Below are 19,027 nucleotides of genomic sequence, written 5' to 3'. Positions count from 1 at the left end.
AGGGAAAAAGTCAATAAGACTTTATTCTTTAGTGTTTGAGTAAATTTTCAAAGTGGATATCTTCTAAACTTCTAAGTGGATTGGAAAATCAATTATCACACATCTTTCTTTATTTTAACTGTATGAAAAGAGAACTTAGTTCACCAATGATGTTCACACAGATCTGTCTTCAATGATTTGCTCCACTTTGGAGTTAAGTGTATTAAACTCTCACTTGGTTTAGTTACTTAACTCCTCCTCCATGAAAAAGAAACAAAAACAACTTTTGTGCATTTTTACCTATCCTGAAAAAGGAAAAAATCAATACCCAAGATCTCAATCTCTGGAGGATCTAAATCACAACTCATTGGACTGTCATTGTGTTTTCTATATTAGCGGAAATCATTTTTTTGTGGTCTTGAAGGTAAAGCTCTCACAATTCCAATTTATAAACTTCTGCTGCTTCCAACCTCTGCTGTTTAGTACTGATCTCACTGTGCATTATGATTGAAATTGATCAAACCTGCTTTAGGGATTACTGAAATTTGATTGCAAATTATTCAGGATAAATTTGCCTAGAAATGCTATTGCTTAATGCTATTTCTTTCATCATTATGCAACTGAAAATCAATTGTGTTCTGAGTGAAGTGTAGTGACAATTGTTTACCAGTCATTTCACATCCTCCTGCCACTTTTGGCATGAAGTGAGTTCTGCATCAGGGAGACAAGGGGCAATGGCATTCCTTGTGAAACAGTTCTTTCAAAGCGTTGAGGGGAATCCAGACTGGCTTCTGGAGCATCCAGCACTTCTAGCACAAGGCTTTTTTTCCCCCTAGTGCATTCCTGGACTAGGACTGAGTTCTGATAAATCATCAAATGATCTTACATATTGTAATCCTTCAAAATCCAAAACGCTGCATTGCAGTGACACCTCCTGCTTCCCTCACTAGCACCTCTGTAGCACAGACACCAGCTCTGCAAATTCTACAACCACGTCAACCTCTGTGATTCATTGACCCTGTAATCTGCTTTCACATCAGCATTGTGTGTCTGATATATCGGATTGTTCAAGTTCTTTAATACTGGTTTTAAAAACATTGCATTGGAAACATTCCCCCATTCTCATTAATAACCACCCTGACCCCCAACCTATCTAAGCCATTTGCAGTGTGAGTGTCCACAGTTTAAAGAAGGCTTTTAAACTGAGGTTGGTATTTTCAAAGCAAACCCACAAGTAAATGTATCTATTCCAAAGTATTTAGCCTATAAGAAAAGATTTGCATATGGCTTGGTAAATTAATTGGTCACGTGGGTGTAATTGGGCAAGACAACCTTGTTGGGCCTCCGGAGCCTGTTGCTCTGCTGCGTCTTTAAACTAAATAAATAGAAACCAGGAAGTGATTTGGGGAGTTTTAAATCCATTTTGGTGACCTTAAATTCATTTTTGGTTACTTAAAGCTAGAGCAGTGATCTGTCTGTGAAGCGTGGTTTATTTGTGCTAAACCCAGAGAATAAACAGAACAAAAATACAAATAGGACACCAGTTTACCAGTCATAAATACATCAAGGAGAGCAGTTGTAATGAATATACTGGTTCATGAAGGATTTTATGGATGTGATGATGCAAATGAGTAAGGGTGGATACTGAACCATAGCTTCACCAGAAAATCATTGCAATTTCAAATGCAATTTGAGTCCAACTGGTTGATTAAGCTCAAAGTGGAAATTCTACCCTGCTGTGCTTAATGTGCATAAATAATTGTTTAATGGTTTTCAAACTTTAATCTTCATATTATCACCATAAAAACAACTTAAAGAAGGAAGCTGGATTATCTCCTGTGTTTACCTCATGTCTGTTGCTGACACTGCTGGCTGAGCCTTATGGTGCCTTTCATTGTGCACTTCATGCTTGTGCAATTCTCAGGATGCTTTGGTGTTAGTTTTTCACTTTATGGTATAGTTTTACATATAATTTATGATCTGTGCATTATCTGCACATATGTGCCTGTGATGCTCCCATATAGACGTTTCTCATTGTACCTGCACCTCACCACACTTGTGCGTACGACAATAAACTCAACCCGACTAGCTATTTTGGGAAGAATGGCTTTAAAATTGAGGAATCGCGTCAATTCTGGCTCTTTGTTTCCACCTTTGAGTGTCTGCTTAGGAGTTAGGTGACAAGTTTCATGATCTGGGCTTGATACAGGGTGCAAACACAAGGAAATCTGCAGATGCTGGAAATTCAAACAACACAGACAAAATGCTGGTGGAACACAGCAGGCCAGGCAGCATCTATAAGGAGAAGCACTGTTGACCTTTCGGGCCAAGACACAGTCCTGACGAAGGGTCTCGGCCCGAAACATCAACAGTGCTTCTCCTTATAGATGCTGCCTGGCCTACTGTGTTCCACCAGCATTTTGTGTGTGTTGCTTTATACAGGGTGCTGAGTGTTTACCCCATTGGAATGTCTGCTGCATTATGAGTGTTCATCTGAGTTGAATGAGGTGAGATAACTCAGACTTTGGGAGAAAACTCCATATGCAAACTCTACATGAACATTCATGATTCATACCTAGATTTACCTGAATTCACATACTCAAAGAAGTGGAACCACATTTCACAAGTGCAGCGCACCTCTTCTAGAATACGCATTCAACACTGCAGATGAGGGACAAATCTCGAGCCAATTATTTTGATGAAGATCATGTATCTTGATGAAACAAGGAGTGGAAGTGGTCGGCTGGTCCTGCCTGTGCTATATCTTACGGTTATACCCATGAACTGCTTTGTATTTTAAGGCTTAATATGTATCTGAAATCTTGCCAGAGTGAAAGGGTGTGTGATTAGTTCTATGTATCCAGTACAAGCCACTCTGTTGTCAGCAAGCCGGTTTTGTTCAGCTGCATATGTAAGATTTCTCATTCTGTTTTGGTGAGTGCTCTGGTGGCTTGTGTACGGCCCTTGCACTTTATTTGTCTGCCTGCACTGCACTTTCTCTGGAACTGCCAAACTATACTCTGCATTTTTTTTAAATTTGGTACCTTGGTGTAATTCTGTATGGCACAATCTGACTGGATGGCATGTAAGCAAAAGCTCTACCCTGTACTTTGGTACGGGTGACAATAATAAAAGGATTACCAATTGCTGGGTGATCAGGAGGCTGAATGGTCTGAATTTTTATTCTAGGGTTCACAGGGGTCTCAGTGCCCAAGTGTTGCTGAATGGAAAAGCAAGGGAGGCTGTGTGCCGACAGGGATCAGCTTAACACACTTGGGTCTCCCTTTCATGTTGCTGGGAGTGCATGGAGTAGGCTGACAGAGAGATGAAAGCTGGCACACAACAACTAGGCACATGATCAAGTCATTATGCGTTCCACCCAAACTAATTGCCACAGGAAGTTGATGCCCCTGCAGTGTCTTTTGAACTTCTCTGTTCCTATTCGAGGGAGAGCACTGTGTCCCAGGATAGGTGGGATGCCAAGGTCATGACCTTACAAAAAAATGGGAGCAATTAGCAAGTAAAGAGTCATGACCCCACTGAACATCAAGGAGAGAGTATTTGCCCCAGGCCAGAGCGCAGAGTCTTAGCTGAGTGCATCTACCTGAATCCCAGGATGACTTTAGAACAAAAGATCCACAACCCAGCCCACCCTCTCTCAGTGCAGCAGTTGCACGCGAGATGCGTGAGCAAAGCCCGTTGAATGGTGCCTCTGTGTGTTGCGTGGATTTCCAGCATCTGCGGGTTTTCTCTTGTTTGTGAATGGTGCCTCTACCATCTGCATCGAGGACAGTGAGAGCAGGAGCGCTTTCTTCAACCTGGTGGAAAGATTCCATTGCCTGAAGGTGATCCTCACCTCACAACACCGGGGAGAGAAGTTTTAGGCTCAGAGGGAGCACTGGAACTCTGCCCAGTCCACAGTTACATCTGCATCTATACCGTTGGGCACGTTCTTCTCACTGCTGCTCTTGTGTGCCTCCGGCTCCGCCACATCTTTGTATTAGTCCTGCTCTGTAAACAGATAAATAGGGAGTTTCTATTTCCCACTGCTCTGTTTTACTTTGCTGGTGTGAGAGAGTTGAAAATATAAATAGCCAAGATGATCTGTATTAACTTTTACAAAGCAGAGTTTAAATAGGGGAAGAAACTATGGCATATTAAAGCTAAAGTGTAAAGAAAATGTGCAAGGCAGATTTTTAACACAGACTGGTAGGTGCCTGGAAAGTACCGTTAGGGATGGTAGTGGAAGTAGAGGCCTTTTAGATAGGTGCATGATTACACAGGCAAAAGGAACTAATTTAATTTGGCATCATACTTGGCAGAGGCATCACAGGCTGAACGATCAGTTCTGATGCTGTTATATGTTTCCATTCCATGCAGGCCTTTTCATTAATCTTTCGTTTCCTTTGAAAACTCCAGTTGTTAGTCAAAAGCAGAGTTGCCTGGGTTTTCTCTACAGTTCTCATACTGGCACCTGGCCACTGTCTTGTGCCTAGCCTTCCACTGGTCGAGTACTAAATGAAGGTAAATCTGAGAGCCAATAACTCCTGTAGTTTAGCAGATAATTAGCAATACTGAGGAGCTGGTGTTTATAGTCAAGTAGTTTAGTGCGATGACCTGCACGTAGAGCAGGAATTGTAACGTTGGCTGGCGCACTCTCTCCAAAGCAAAGGAGTAATTTACAAAGATGTCCTTTTTCACAGAACCTCCAAGCAGATGCATCGAGACTAATATTGACAAAGCTTGAATGTGGATGGTCTGCCTGTTTTTTAAAGCAGGGTATGTCATAACACACTTGGAAAATAAAATTGTGGGTTGAAAGCAATGCAATCTTGAGAAATTACATTGATTACATATTTGCTTCACCTTTTAATTTGGTGTACCAGTTACAGACTTTGAAAATATAAATAGCAAAGATAATCTGCATCAAATTTTACAAAGCAGAATTTAGACAGGAGAAAGAACCACGGCATATTTGAGCTAAACAGCAGTATCCTGTAATCCTTTCCAGATAGTGAAGAACGAAAAAGAACTTCCAGGTTCTGTGAAGTGTTTTTTTAAAGAAAAATACTTGATTTTCATCTAGTATGCGCTCAAACTGATAGTCATTCCATGTCTGAGTCAGCTTAAGACAGATACACCCGCATGTATGATAAACTATGCAAAGTCTGCATTGACCACAACAGTTTTATTCTGAGATGGTGTTATTGGAATTTTAATATGCATCATTTAAATGGTTTTGGAATAAGCAGTGAGATACCGCCCAGCTAGCACTAGCACAGAATTGACAATAATCGCTCTTATTAGGATGTAATCAGTGTCACATGCAAGCCTATCCAGCAAGTATCTCTGCAAATCTACATTGTTTGAAGGCATTAAGTCAATAATGAGTGAAAATGAGATGCACGTGAACTGTTCGACAAAGCTAATGTTGATAGGGCCTTAATTATCTACCAGTTTCAGCATAGATTGAATTTGATATTGTGGTCCTTTAACAGCATTTGAAATAGTAATATTTGTAAAACAAAAATACGTTCCTTTCTTTTATCGGCCTCCGAGGACTGCTTTTCTCATGTAGAAAAACAACTTAAGAATTTTATATTGTCCACATTTTTGAGCTCTGAATGTGCGCATTAATGCTGTTGCACAATTGCAGAAAAATGTAATCATGCAGTAATTGATTAAAGATGACACAGCCAACAACTTTATGGTGTCAGTATGACACACAATAATTGCTCTTTGGACTCTGAAAGAACATACTAATTTTCCGTAATAAATCTTCTCAGTCAACATCATTTAAATTTTGGGGTATTTTAGTTTCATAGGAAACTAAAGGCAAAGTTTAGAAGTCTGTAGCAGGGAGACAGTTCATTTCTATTTCTTGTGTGCTGAGGTTACTGAGTTCTGATTGCATTTTGTTGTCGCTTGTATTTAATTTAATAAACTACTGAGTCAGGGTGGGTAAAGTACTGGGTTAAATCTGTTTCAAGCTACTTATTACAATGACTTACACTGTCCACCATCTCCTTATCAGATGCTATTACGACAGCTTGCCATTTCTGTTAATCGCACACTATCTATTCTTGGTCAACTACAGTACAATCAAAATTACTGATTTCGTGTCACCCGTCAGGCAGTTTGAGGTGTGAGCTTATGTTCACTGGAGGTTGTGCTTTAACTACTTGACCCTTTCCTTGGGGAGCTTGGTTTCCATGCAAGGGGCAATACTTTGTTCTATTTCTGAATATATCCTCAGGAAACACAAACACTCATCAGATTGCAGTTGAGTTATGTGGGTGGGTAAGGAAGTAATACTTCCTTAACTGATCCTAAAAAAATATTGGACCAAACGTACATACTTGCCTTCATTGATAGAGGCGTGGAGTACAAGAGTAAGGAAGTTAAACTGTGGCTGTAGGATGTAAAACATTAGTTAGACCACACTTGAAGTATTGTGTGTAGTACTGGTCACTTCATTGTAGGAAGAATGTAAAAAGGCTGCAGAAGAGGGAGAAGAAGGATGTTGCCTGGATTAGAGTGCATGAGTTATAAGAAAAGGCTGAGTCAATCTTGGGCTGTCCTCCCTGGAGCATCAGACACTGAGGGGAAAACTGATAAAAGGAGTTTTAATTTATGAGAGACATAGATAGGGTAAAGATACAGAATCTTTTCCTTTGAGTAGAAAAGCCAAACCCGAGGACATGCTCAGGGTTAGAGGGGGGAAATTTAAAGGGACAAGACATGAGGGACAAGTTCTCATACAGAGAATGTTAGGTGCCTGGAATAAGTTACCAGGTATAGTAGCAGAAGCAGGCAGGTTAGTGGAATTCAAGCAGTTTCTAGATAGAGAAATGAATATTTAGGAAATGGAGGGTTGTGGAAAATACTCAGGAGGAGGACATTTAGTATAAATTGGCATCAAGATTGGCAGAACATTGTGGGCCAAATGGCCTGTCTGGTGCTGTACTGTTGTATGTGATTGTGCAGCCTGTGGCCAGCAGCTCCCTGCTGGAGTGTGATGCACAATGGCTGTTGGATTCAGGTTGGAAGTCAGAAGCCAATGCTCTGCAAAACATGAATATCCAGAGCTGATGGACTGGATGCCTTCTGCATCAATGTGATTTCATTAGTCTTCTTCAGAAGGGTAGGGTGGAGATGGGTGTGCTCTACATGCCAGGCCAGAATGGACCTGATCCACAATCCCATCCCATATTGGATTTGTTCAGTTTGAGCAAAATTCCATTCCCCCAACTTCAGATGTAATAATGATCCTTCTGCATGAATCTATATTCCATATACTACTCATGCAAGGTGATTTGTGTTAAAGGTAGGCTGCTGAGCCCTTTGAGAACTCTCAGGCATTTTATTTTGATCACATACTTTACTGCACAGGCTTAGAAAACTTTCATCTGTAAAGACCAAGGAGGCACTGGCTTTGATTTGTTGTTTGGGGTCTGAGGTTGGAAGGTAGGAGAGAAAGATACCAAAGATGATATTCTCCCATTTTGTGGTTCCTGGTCTCTCACTGGGCCATTTGGGACCATGGCTCTGACTTGCTCTTAACTTTACCGCCTGCTTCACTCTCTCACAGCTAAACGGTATGGCATGGTCTAAGTTGACATCAAGGAATGAAGTTGCTAGGGTAGTCACTGCATGAGATTCTTTTTCCCAGAAGGGTCAGTGCCAGTAATGCATGGAAGGAAAATTGTGTTTGAAGGCTGGAGCCATTTCCCTTTTCCTATTTATTTTCAATTTGGGAAGTACAGTATGTTCCCAGCTACACCTAAACCAGTGAATTTTGTTAAGTAGTATTTTGATTTTGGCTGGGCAGTTTACATTTCATTGGAGAAGTGAGGAGCTGAAGCACTTTTACATTGTTCGAACTATACAGAGAGAGCCACTGGCAGAGGCGTCATCAGTCAGATGGATAAAATGGGAACATTTCAAGTAATAAGCATTTACAACTGGAATATTCCTTTTCCTGCAGACTATTTACCATTTTGAGAATTTAGATTTAAACCACCAGGGATCTCAAAATGCTATCTCATAAAGCAGTGGAATTATCAGTAAATAGAACTATTTCATTTTTGAAGCAAATGATAATGAGAAAATAATGGCATAACTTAACAAAAGGACATTATGATTTTAGACTTAATTTGTGGAGGAAACTAGGGTGTGTCAACACGCACTCCAATTTTCTGATATTCACTGCACTGAGGTAATACAGCTGATCTGAGTGTAGATTTTAAAATATCATTCCTAATATACCTTTGCCTCTGTGAATATGCATTTTCAATTCTGTTCAAGATATTTAAATTTTGTTAGTGTTTATTTTAATAAAAAAAATGTTTGTAGAATGTGGACATGGTTGGCAAGGCTGCCATTGTTGGCAATGACTAGTTCTCCTGGGAAGGTGGTGACCTACCTAGTTGATCTGGTTCTCGCACAATCTTGCTGGGCAAGGAGTTCCAAGGTTTAGACCCAGCAACAAAGAGGTGATGTCATATATTTCAAAGCCAGACTGGTGCCTGCCACCTGCAAGTGATGGTATTTCCATGAGTTTGCTGTCCTTTCTTCTTGATGGGATTAAAATCATGCATGCTTTGTCTTTCCGAATCAGAATCAGATTTATCATCACTAAATATATGTTGTGAAATGTGTTGCTTTGCGACAAGGGTACAGCGCTACACTATAAATTATAATAAGAACTACAGGTATATTTGTACAGCTTGTTTAAATTAATTAAGTATTGAAAAAAGAGAGCAAACAATTGTGAGAGAGTCTTCATGGGTTCATTATCCACTCAGAAATCTGACGGCGGAGGGAAAGAAGCTGTTTCTAAAACATTGAGCGTGGGTCTTCAGGCTCACCTCTCTTGTGATCCTGTACAGCTCTTCCTGCGCCTCCTCTCTGATGGTAGTGATGAGAAGAAACCATGCCCTGAGAGGTGGGAGTCTTTCTATAACATTGCATAGAATTTATAATATTTAACCTATATGTGTACACAGGCCTCCTCTCATAGTTACTCTAAACTTGCCAACTGATTTCCTTTTTATTTTTCATTCATGTTCGATTAATCGATATTATTTCCCTCCATGATTATTTATGTGCTTGTAAAGTAAAACTGAACATAAAAATAGCAATATTATTAAGTAATTATGGGCCATTTTCAAACCATTTGGATTGTAGTACTCCAGGAAAGTACTAACAGAAATTTCCTTTGTTAGCTATTTAACCAGTTGCAATGCCTAACTCATTTAATCTGTTAAATATCTGTCGGTGGGAAATGTACATTTATGAAAATTAGTGAAGTTCTAATAGAAGTTCAGAGAAGAAGCTTTAAATAATGCTTGCCTCTTAAAAAATGACTTCAGGGGTGTGGATGGGGGATGTAGAGATATGGGGCATTGAAGACAACTGCATATTTGGGCAGTTGTCTGAGCCTTTGTTTGAACTTAAACAATGGTCATTTCATCCTGCTTTCCTGAATTTAGGACTATTTGTCCTTTAGCATTCACTTTCATTATCTGCTTGAGGTTCACCCAAAGCAAAAGCTGAGATTGAGCTTGGATTGATGTTGATTTGTTTGCTTGGGTTCCTACCCTGACTCGTGCCGAGTTTATAAATAACCGTACACATTTGCTTGAGTATTTCTCGTAATATGTCAGCCTCCTGGGCCCTAGCTTTTAAAAAGCAGTACAAGGAAGATTTTTGTGAAGTTCAAAATTACCCCTTTATTGAGTGGGAAAGGAATTAGCATGTTGTGAGAAATACAGTAATTGCAAAAAAGGGCCATAACATTATGTATTAAAAATGGAAAAATTATTTTCATACTTCTCATGTAAAAGGAAATTGTTCCTGCATTTTGTATCTAGTGTTCCCAGACAAATATTCAGTAGGTCCATAAAATTTACATGCATCACAGATTATTTTTTATTTAAAGCACTTTACCAGGGCAACTAATTGAGACGTACCATTTTATTCGCAATGGGTCTCCAGTGCATACTCAAGTCTGATGCAGCCTTGTACTATAATAGAATTAGAGGAATACAATTATTTGGTTTGATATTGCTTCAACAAAATCTAGCAATAAAATGATTTCTTCTGTTTCCAACACCACATCTCCTCCATCCTCACACAGAGTACAAACTTTTCCAGAGCAGATAAGAAAATTATTAATTATTAAGGAAATGACTTTCATGCAGTCTCCAACTAACTGTGTCAAGCTGTTTTGTAAAAGAACACAGTGGCAAGTGGGTGCAGTAAATCTTCTCCTGCAATGAAACCCCAGCTGCTGTTGATTAATAATTGCAGGTAGCTTGCCTCAGACTGCTGCTGTTTGCCACTTTGCCAGGTCTTTTTTCCTGAAGCCTGTGCATTTGTCAAGCCATAGGAATTTGTCCAGACTGACCAGTCACATGCTAATGAATTAGCATGTAAAGCAGGTATCTGATCAAGAGAACTTTGATCTAATATCTCAAATATATTTCACACTGATTGTATTTCCATCTTTAACTAAAATGTATGAATACAGATGGTTAAATCACCCATCTGCCAATCATTGTTACAAATCCAGGCTTTGATTCATTTAGACTATTTCAATTATTTGTTAATGTAGGATTCCAATATCATATTAAAAATACAGAAAAAGGGGCATTAAAATTGAACTTCCAAAACAAAATAATGTAAATCCCAGAGATCTGATATGAAAACAAGATATGTTGGAAAACCTCTGCAGGACAAGCAGCATCTGTGGTGCAAACTGAGTTAATGTTGCAAGCTGAAGACCTTTTCAGCAAAATTGGGTAGAGCTTGAGAAAATAAAATTTTTAGTTAATTAGTTAATTTTAAACGAAGTTGCACTGTGCTGTCCTATATGTTAGAACTGAGTGAATAACTTGGTAAGGACATACAGTGAAAGTAGTAGATCTGAAGGAGAGTGCATTGGAGAAGACTCCAGTAACAGTGCCCAGCTATAGCCATTCTTTTTCCTGCACTTTTGCTCTCTCTGCTTCTCTTGTAGAATTAGGATAGAGTTTCCTCAGTCCACACCTTCAACCTCAGTGGCTTCCTTGTTCAGCAAATTACCCCTTTATTTCCAATGCCACAGATATAATAATGAAACTACCATATGTATCTTCCAAGGATCACTGTAGGTGAAAGACATTATCTGAAGTTATATTAAATTATATGAAATAAAATATATATAATTCATAATATATGATAGGTTACCCTTTCCAGGAATCTGACTTTTAAGATAATAATGTGGGCTTCACAGACTTTCCAACATAAGAACATAATAACATAAGAAATAGGAGCAGGAGTAGACCATCTGGCCCATCAAGCCTGCTCCGCCATTCAATAAGATCATGGCTGATCTGGCCATCGACTCATCTCCACCTACCTGCCTTTTCCCCATACCCCTTAATACCCCTACCATGGCCCAAGGTCAGCTCAAGGAGCAGTTCCTTGCCTTTTAACTATGTTCCTTACCTTTTAACTTATAAAGCCTTCAGAACTTCAACAATTTCAGGAAATTGCAACTTCAGCTATAGTACTTCAGATTTCCGATTTTTTGAGGAATTCCAAATTTTTCCCTCTTCTCCCATTCACAAGCCTCTGAATGTAACTTTTGTTATCCAGTTAGGCCTTTCCTATCCTCTTTTCCATTATATCTCTCTTCTAGTCATTTAATAATTCCTTCTTTTACTTTATCCCTGACCTTGCCTGTTCTCTTCATGTATCCCACTTTCTCTGAATCTTTCAACTTGTTTAAACTCACTGTTCCCAGTCCTGATAATTATTTCTTCTGAAATCATAACAGTTTTGCATTTCCATGGATGCTGCCTGACCTGCTGAGTGTTTCCTGTTTTATTTGAAAGGTGAAGGACCCTGGTGTAGCAATTACTGAAATGTTATTACTGTGCCAGCGATCTGGGTTCATTTCCCACCGCTGTCTGCAAGGTGTTTGCATGTTCTTCCTGTGACCGTGTGAGTTTCCTCTGGTGATCTGGTTTCCTCCCACATTCCAAAGATATATGTGTTAGTAGGTTAATTGGTTACATGGGTGTAATTGGGCTATGTAGGCTTGTTGAGCTGGAAGGGCCCGTATAGAAACATGGAAACATAGAAAACCTACAGCACAATACAGGCCCTTTGGCCCACAGAGCAGTGTTGAACATGTCCTTACCTTAGAAATTTACCCATAGCCCTCTATTTTTCTAAGCTCCATGTACCTATCCAGGAGTCTCTTAAAAGACCCTATCGAATCCGCCTCCACCACCGTTGCCAGCAGCCCATTCTATGCACTCACCACTCTCTGCGTAAAAAACTTACCCCAACATCTCCTTTGTACCTACTTCCAAGCACCTTAAAACTGTGCCCTCTCATGCTAGTCACTTCAGCCCTGGGAAAAAGTCTCTAACTATCCACATGATTAATGCCTCTCATCTCTAAATAAACTATAAAAATAAGCTTGCCGTAATTCTCATATTCATATAATCCAGTTTTTAAATTAAAATAGAAAGACAATTTTGCCCTTGCATGTAATGTGAGACATTCAGACTGTGAGTGTACTTGACTGCTCCTTTCTGAGTACTAGCTAGGTTGCAGTCTTTGGATAGAGAGGGTAGGTTAGACAAGTGAGCTTGTGGCCCTTTAGCATCTTCTGTAGTTTTCCTTTTCCATTCATTTCTACGCCAAGAGTTGCATGGGAAATTGAACTTTAATACATTCTCTCTGGCCAGAATCAGGGAAAATTTCACCAGCTAGTGGCCAGTTTGGTCTTCTTCTTCGGTTGTCCATCGAAATCTGATGACGACTTCCACTCCTTTAACGGTGAGATCTTTGATGACAATACAGTCCTAACCTGGACCCACAAGTTCTATTGCAGGTGGGACATGTATATGTGGTAGTGATGGCAACCATGGCTGCATTTCTCCTGGCTCTCTTCTGCTGTCTTCTGGTTGTTCTTTCCATCTCCAGAATATGAACCCCATCCCTACACAGCTGTTGCCAAGTGTTACAGTCAGCAGCAACATCCTCCAGGTCCTCAGGTCTGATCTTGCATTTCCTTAAAGCATTCTTCATCCGATCCTTATAGCACTTGTTCGGCCCTCCAGCTGAGTGATGACCATGATGTAGCTGCCCGTTTAACACTCTGCGGGGTAGCCAATGTGGGGGCATCCTTATCACATGCCCCAGCCACTGCAGCTGACGCTGGGTGATCATGGCCTCAATACTTCTGCAGTTGGTCTTTATAAGTATTTCAGTGTGAGGCACCCGCTCACGCCAGGTAATTCCCAGGATGTGCTTCAGGCAGCTGATGTGGAAGCGCTCCAAGGACTTGATGTGACGGCTGTAGGTTACCCAAGCTTCACAGCTATAAAGGAGGGTGGTGACACAGACCGCTTGGTATACAGCGACCTTTGTGGAGGGACGAAGGCTCCTGTTCTGAAAGACTCTACGCCGAAGTCTCCCAAAGGCAGCTGATGCCTGTTTAATGCGGCTCTGGATGTCGTTGCCATGCCGCTATCCTCAGAGAGAATGCTCCCCAGATCTTTGAAAGATGACACTACTGACAGCTTTTCATCACCAACAGTGAAGGCAGGTAGGGTGGGTGGGACACTGGTACTCCATTGGCAAACCACTTCTGTCTTGGTGGTATTGACAGTCAGCCCCATCCTGCTGTACGCTCTCACTGCTGCAGCAAGGACAGTCTGAAGATCCTCCGGAGTATGGGCCACAAGAACACAGTCATCTGCATACTCAGCTCCAGGACCCACACTCTACGGAGTTTGGTGGTTGCGTTGAGCCTCCTGATGTCAAAGAGATTGCCATCTAATCTGACGTCCACCGCCACACCGCTGCTGTCTTCAATCTTGTTGTGGAGAAGCTTGGTGACACACAAGAGGAAGATGTTAAAGAGCACTGGTGTCAGCACCCACCCCTGCCTCACCCCTGTGCATACAAGGAAGGGCTCGGACTCTTGTCCTCCTATGGTCACCCGAGCAGTCATCCCATCTTGGAACTGGCAGAGGATGTTAACAGGTTTATTGGGACAGCCAAACCTGAGGAGGACGTCCCATGAGAGCTCTCTTTGCACAGAGTCGAATGCTTTGGAGAGATTGACAAAGGCCATAAACAGGTCCTAATGTTGCTCCTGGCACTTTTCCCTTGATAGAACAACCCTGTCAGTCCAGGAATTAACCTGGTGAATCTCTTTTCGAGTGCCTCGAATGCTATTAAATCCTCTCCAAGTTAAACTGACCAAAATTTTGCACAATAGTCCAAGTGCCATCTCACCAAATCATGTACGATTGTAATAAACTTGCTCTGTTTGTAAATTACAATCCCTTTGCAATTAAGATATCCCCTCATTTGGATTCTCTTTCCATTAAGCTTTCATGATAAGAGCTGGTTAAACACAAGCTTGGTACTTTGTTTCCCATATAATAGTAATGGGTGCATTTCAAAAAAGAATAGGGCCGTAAACAAAAGAGGCTCTGCAGATGCTGGAAATCCAAAGCAACACACACAAAATGATGGAGGAACTCTGCAGGTCAGGCAGCATTAGTGGAAATGAATAGATAGTTGGTGTTTTGGGCTGAGAACATTCTTCAGAATAGAGTTGCTTAGTGGCTGATTGTGGGGACTGCTGTGTTCTAACCAAGACCATGTGATTATAGAGAACAGAGTCTGTATAATGATGTTATAGGCCAGAAGTAAGGAGTAGGTCTCAGCTCACGCTCTGTGCTGTTACTGAGCTGCTTGAAGTAGTGTAAAGTGCCAGTAGGCAAAATACAGCAATTATAGAGCAAACTATGGGATCCTGGACTTATGCAACTGGCCAGACAGCATCTGTGCAGAGAGAAGAGAAGTTGATGCACTGGTTCAATGACCTTTCAGCAGTCTTCTAATGGAAAAGAGGACAGGGATAAAAAATCAAAGTGGAAGATCTGTGATAAGATGGGGCAGGCGTGTTTGTGAGATGGAGGAACAAGTGAAGTAAGTGAGAAGAAATCTGGTACATTGCTACTCTAAACTTGAATAAGCTATTTACCATTTACAGAATCAAAATAGTGTACAAAATTACTCTCAGGAGATAAAAGGTGGAATAAATGGCTTTGAGGAAGCAGAATAATAAATAAAACAACAATAATTAAAAGGCGGCTTTCTAATTAGTTCTTTCAGAGAAACAGTGAAGTGTTTCAGCACCAGCTGGCACTTCAACTTTGATTATTGAATACCTTAAAATTCAGCTTTGGAAGAACTGCTGTCACCCTCTATGCTACACTCTGGGTCTGAAATTTGCTGTGCTTTTGCGCCAGAGGACTACGTGAACAAGATGCAGTGCTTATGCCTGATGTGAGACATTGAAGAAACACAAGAGTAACTGGGCTGTGCAGCAAGTTCCGCTGAACCTACATTTTCTTACTTTTATGTCTTTCTTTCAGTCTCTTTCATCTCGATGCCCCCCTTTTTCTGCTCTAGTTGAAAGGGCCATTCGCTGAAAATTTCTCTTGTAAGCAGGTGCAAAATTAAGCCCTCAGATCAAAAAGTGAGAAGTGAGAAAATTGTGTTTGGAGTTTTAGCACAAGTTTTGAGTCATGTTTAAATAAACTCTTCAAGCAACCTGCTCTAAAACTTCTGCTCAATTTACCGTTTTCCAACAAATTGTGGTAGCCCAGTCCTTCATGGGTAAAGCCATTCCCACCATTGAGTACGTCTACATGAAACATTGTCACAGGAAAGCAGCATCCATCATCGGGGACCCCCACCACCTAGGACATGCTCTCTTCTCACTTCTGCCATCAGGAAGAAAGTACAGGAACCTCAGGACTCACACCACCAGGTTTAGGAACAGTTATTACCCCTCAACCATCAGACTCTTGAACCAAAGGGGATAACTTCACTCAACTTCACTGACCCCATCATTGAAATATTCTCACAACACTTTCAAGGATTCATGTTCTCGAAATTTATTGTTCATGGATCACTAAGGCACATTTTAACAGGATGCACCATGAGCCTCAGCCAGGGACGGTATACTTGGTGGCATAACCAAGTTCTCAGACAGCTGGCATCAATCTTGGAACAGAGGCAAACCACCGTAAATGCTCTCCCACAAACATCGGCAGGAAATATCGACATTACACGATTTATACCAGCAGGCCAACCTCCAGAGCACCAAGTAACATCAAAGGATATAAGCATTCTGCAGATTGCTCGGGATTGGAAAATGGACGTGGACTTGGAGAAAAAGCTTGTGTTTCCCCCAGACATTGCGGCTACAACACTCCGGCCAGACATAGTCCTGTGGTCCACAACAGCCAAGCTGGCATATGTTGTGGAATTGACACTACCATGGGAAGATGGTGTTGAAGAAGTCTATGAGAGGAAAAGGACCAAGTATGCTGAACTGGCAACTGAAGCTGCTTAGAACGGCTGGAAGACCAAGATTTTTCCTGTAGAAGTGGGATGCAGGGGATTCGTTGCATCTATGAATCATTTTGCATCTATGTTTCATCTACGACCAGTCTATTGAAGAAGATGGAGGTGAGGGGTGTCTCCCTCCAACAAACAATCAAGTCCTCGTCAAATGCAGCAGAAAAAAAGCAGCAATTGGATTTGGATTAAAAGGAAAAACAACAACTGGGCTGCAAGATGAGGACAGGAAGGTACGGAAGCGAGGGGGGTGTATCTGGGACGCGAGGTAGCACCATTGAGCCCTCTGGAGACGTCGTGGGCTTATCAACGAAATGTCAAAGAAGGAGGGTGCCTACCTGATGACCCCGATGACATAGCTACCCTCCTCGTCACCACTCCAAGCTTACTGCCAACATCGAGAGTGCTGACTTTAGCATAGGGATTAAAACATCAAGTCCTATTAGCTCTAATTATTAATAGTTCTTTCTTTTCATATTTGTACAGTTTGTTGTCTTTTGCAAACTAGTTGAATACCCAAGTTTGTGCAGTTTTTCATTGATTATATTATAGTTATTATTCTATTATGGATTTATTGAGTATGCCTGCAAGAAAAGCAGTCTCAGGTTTGTATATGGTGACATATATGTACTTCGATAATAAATTTACCTTGAGCTTTGAACTTTCAATGGCTTCCATATGAGTCACATTAGGGATTGAAAAACTTCACGACTGCATGTCCTCAAACATGCTTTTCTTAAGAAGCTTAAATGGCAGCTTGAAACATTAGTTTACATCCTCAGAAGAGGCAAATATGATGCCAGCTCAATGCTTTCCTTAAGGCTTAAACGTTCAAATTGAATTAACGTGGCATTTTATAAATAATTATCGAGTAAAATGATTTTGCCCCACATTAAACTCTTTCTTTACTTCAGGAGGCCATGATGTAACAGAGAGTGTTAGGAGTCAGGGTTATACAGCGTGGAAATAGGCCATTCAGCTCACAATGTCTGTGCACGTTTGCCAGCACTTAGTAATTGGCCTCCTATGCCGAGGTGATTCAAATGCTCCTGTAGATACTTAAATTCACTCAGCGACTCTATTCCCTCAGGTGGTGTATTTTTGGTACTCTCCACTGTCTGAGTGATAAAGGTGACCTCAGATATTACCAGTAGTCTGCCTATCTATTTCCCTCACAATTTTATATACCTCAATCATGTTATTTTAAGTTATTAACAATGTTACGTTTTGTTGTATGTAATTTAAATCCCCTGTGAAGAACACTGTATATGATTGTAAGCATATACAAGGGATTAAATCAATAAAGGGAGGGCATGGTGGATTCAGTTTTTGGGCAGTAATGAGTGTTGAATCACTAAACTTCTGAGAGTTTTACGCATGACAATGCAAGACTGGTTCCCATTGGATTTTGCAGCCCATCGGGCATTGCAGATGGTGTCCGACGGACTTCTTCATGGAACTTTAGCTCACTGTCTTGCAGTGGAGCTGTGTGCATGTCAGGGGGTGGTGGTGTCACAGTGGGAGAGCAGGACTCAGACTTCCATGAAAGGCACCTTTTGTTCAAATTGCCTGCACCACAATTAGCCAAACAGAAAACCCAGGTGGTTAACCTCTGTTGACCATCTAACCAGCTCCTTGCACAGAAATAGAAATATTGATAAAATGTTGATAAATGGTTATGCCAAGCCCTGGTGTTAACTTTTCTGATACAAATTGATAACAGGGACAACTTACTATACTGTATCTACCAAGGTTGGGCTCTTCAAGTTAACTTAGCATTTATCCAAAAGTAGATCAAAACTTTATCTTTGAAGAAGCATTGTGATTTAATTTCATTTTGCATTCCTCATTGCATACAATTTAGAACATACAAACAAGCCCTTTGATGCACCATCAATAACTCTCGGAGACGGGAGGCGAACGATAGGCTTTTATTAGCAGCAAAAAAGACCACAACATCTTGGAGACTGAGGGAGGAGCAGTGCATCCAATCGCCTTTATACAGTGGTCTGTGGGAGGAGCCACAGGAGCAGTCAGCAGAGGGGCGTGTCCTGACAGGTATACATAGTTTACCAAACCCTTCTAAAGATTTGTGGATCAATATCTCTTATTCTCATATGGGGGGGATGTCAGAGATAAGGTTTTTACACAGAGGGTGGTTGGTGCGTGGGACGCCCTGCCTTGAGTTGTGGTAGAGGCAAATACATTAGGTAGGCACTTGGATGACAGAAAAATGAATGGCTATGTAGGAGGGAAGGGTTAGATTGATTTTAGAGTAGGTTATAGGTCAGCACAATCTTGTAGGTCAAACGACCTGTACTGTGCTATAATGTTCTATGTTCATGTACTTGAGCATAAAATCTAGGCTGATACTCCTGTACATTATGAAAGAGTACTAAACTCTGACAGGCCTATTTTGTGATGAGACTTCATCTATCTACTATCTCGGGTGGTCACTAGACATGTAGTAATTTCAAAGAAAGCAATGCAGTTATTGCTGGGATCCTGGCCAATATTTACTTCTCACTTAACATGAAGAAGCAAATGACCTTGTTCCATTCACATTGCTCCATGAGCTCAGTTCCTGGTTTTGACAGGTCAG

At 40.9% G+C, this 19,027-nt stretch overlaps 1 long non-coding RNA gene across 2 annotated transcripts in view; it reads left to right on the top strand.

The window, feature by feature from the left end:
- Nucleotides 1–259: 259 nt before the first annotated feature.
- The window catches only part of LOC140728337 (uncharacterized), a 176,519-nt gene continuing 157,751 nt past the window's right edge, over nt 260–19,027 (top strand). For both annotated transcript variants that reach the window (XR_012099052.1, XR_012099053.1), the window contains exon 1: nt 260–403. This is a non-coding gene — a long non-coding RNA (uncharacterized lncRNA). The remainder of the gene's footprint in view (nt 404–19,027) is intronic.

This window comes from Hemitrygon akajei, chromosome 5, assembly GCF_048418815.1.
Source record: "Hemitrygon akajei chromosome 5, sHemAka1.3, whole genome shotgun sequence".
In the NCBI taxonomy this organism is placed as follows: Eukaryota; Metazoa; Chordata; class Chondrichthyes; order Myliobatiformes; family Dasyatidae; genus Hemitrygon; species Hemitrygon akajei.
Note: the sequence above shows the minus strand (reverse complement) of the source record. Positions and strands in the feature narration are given on the sequence as shown.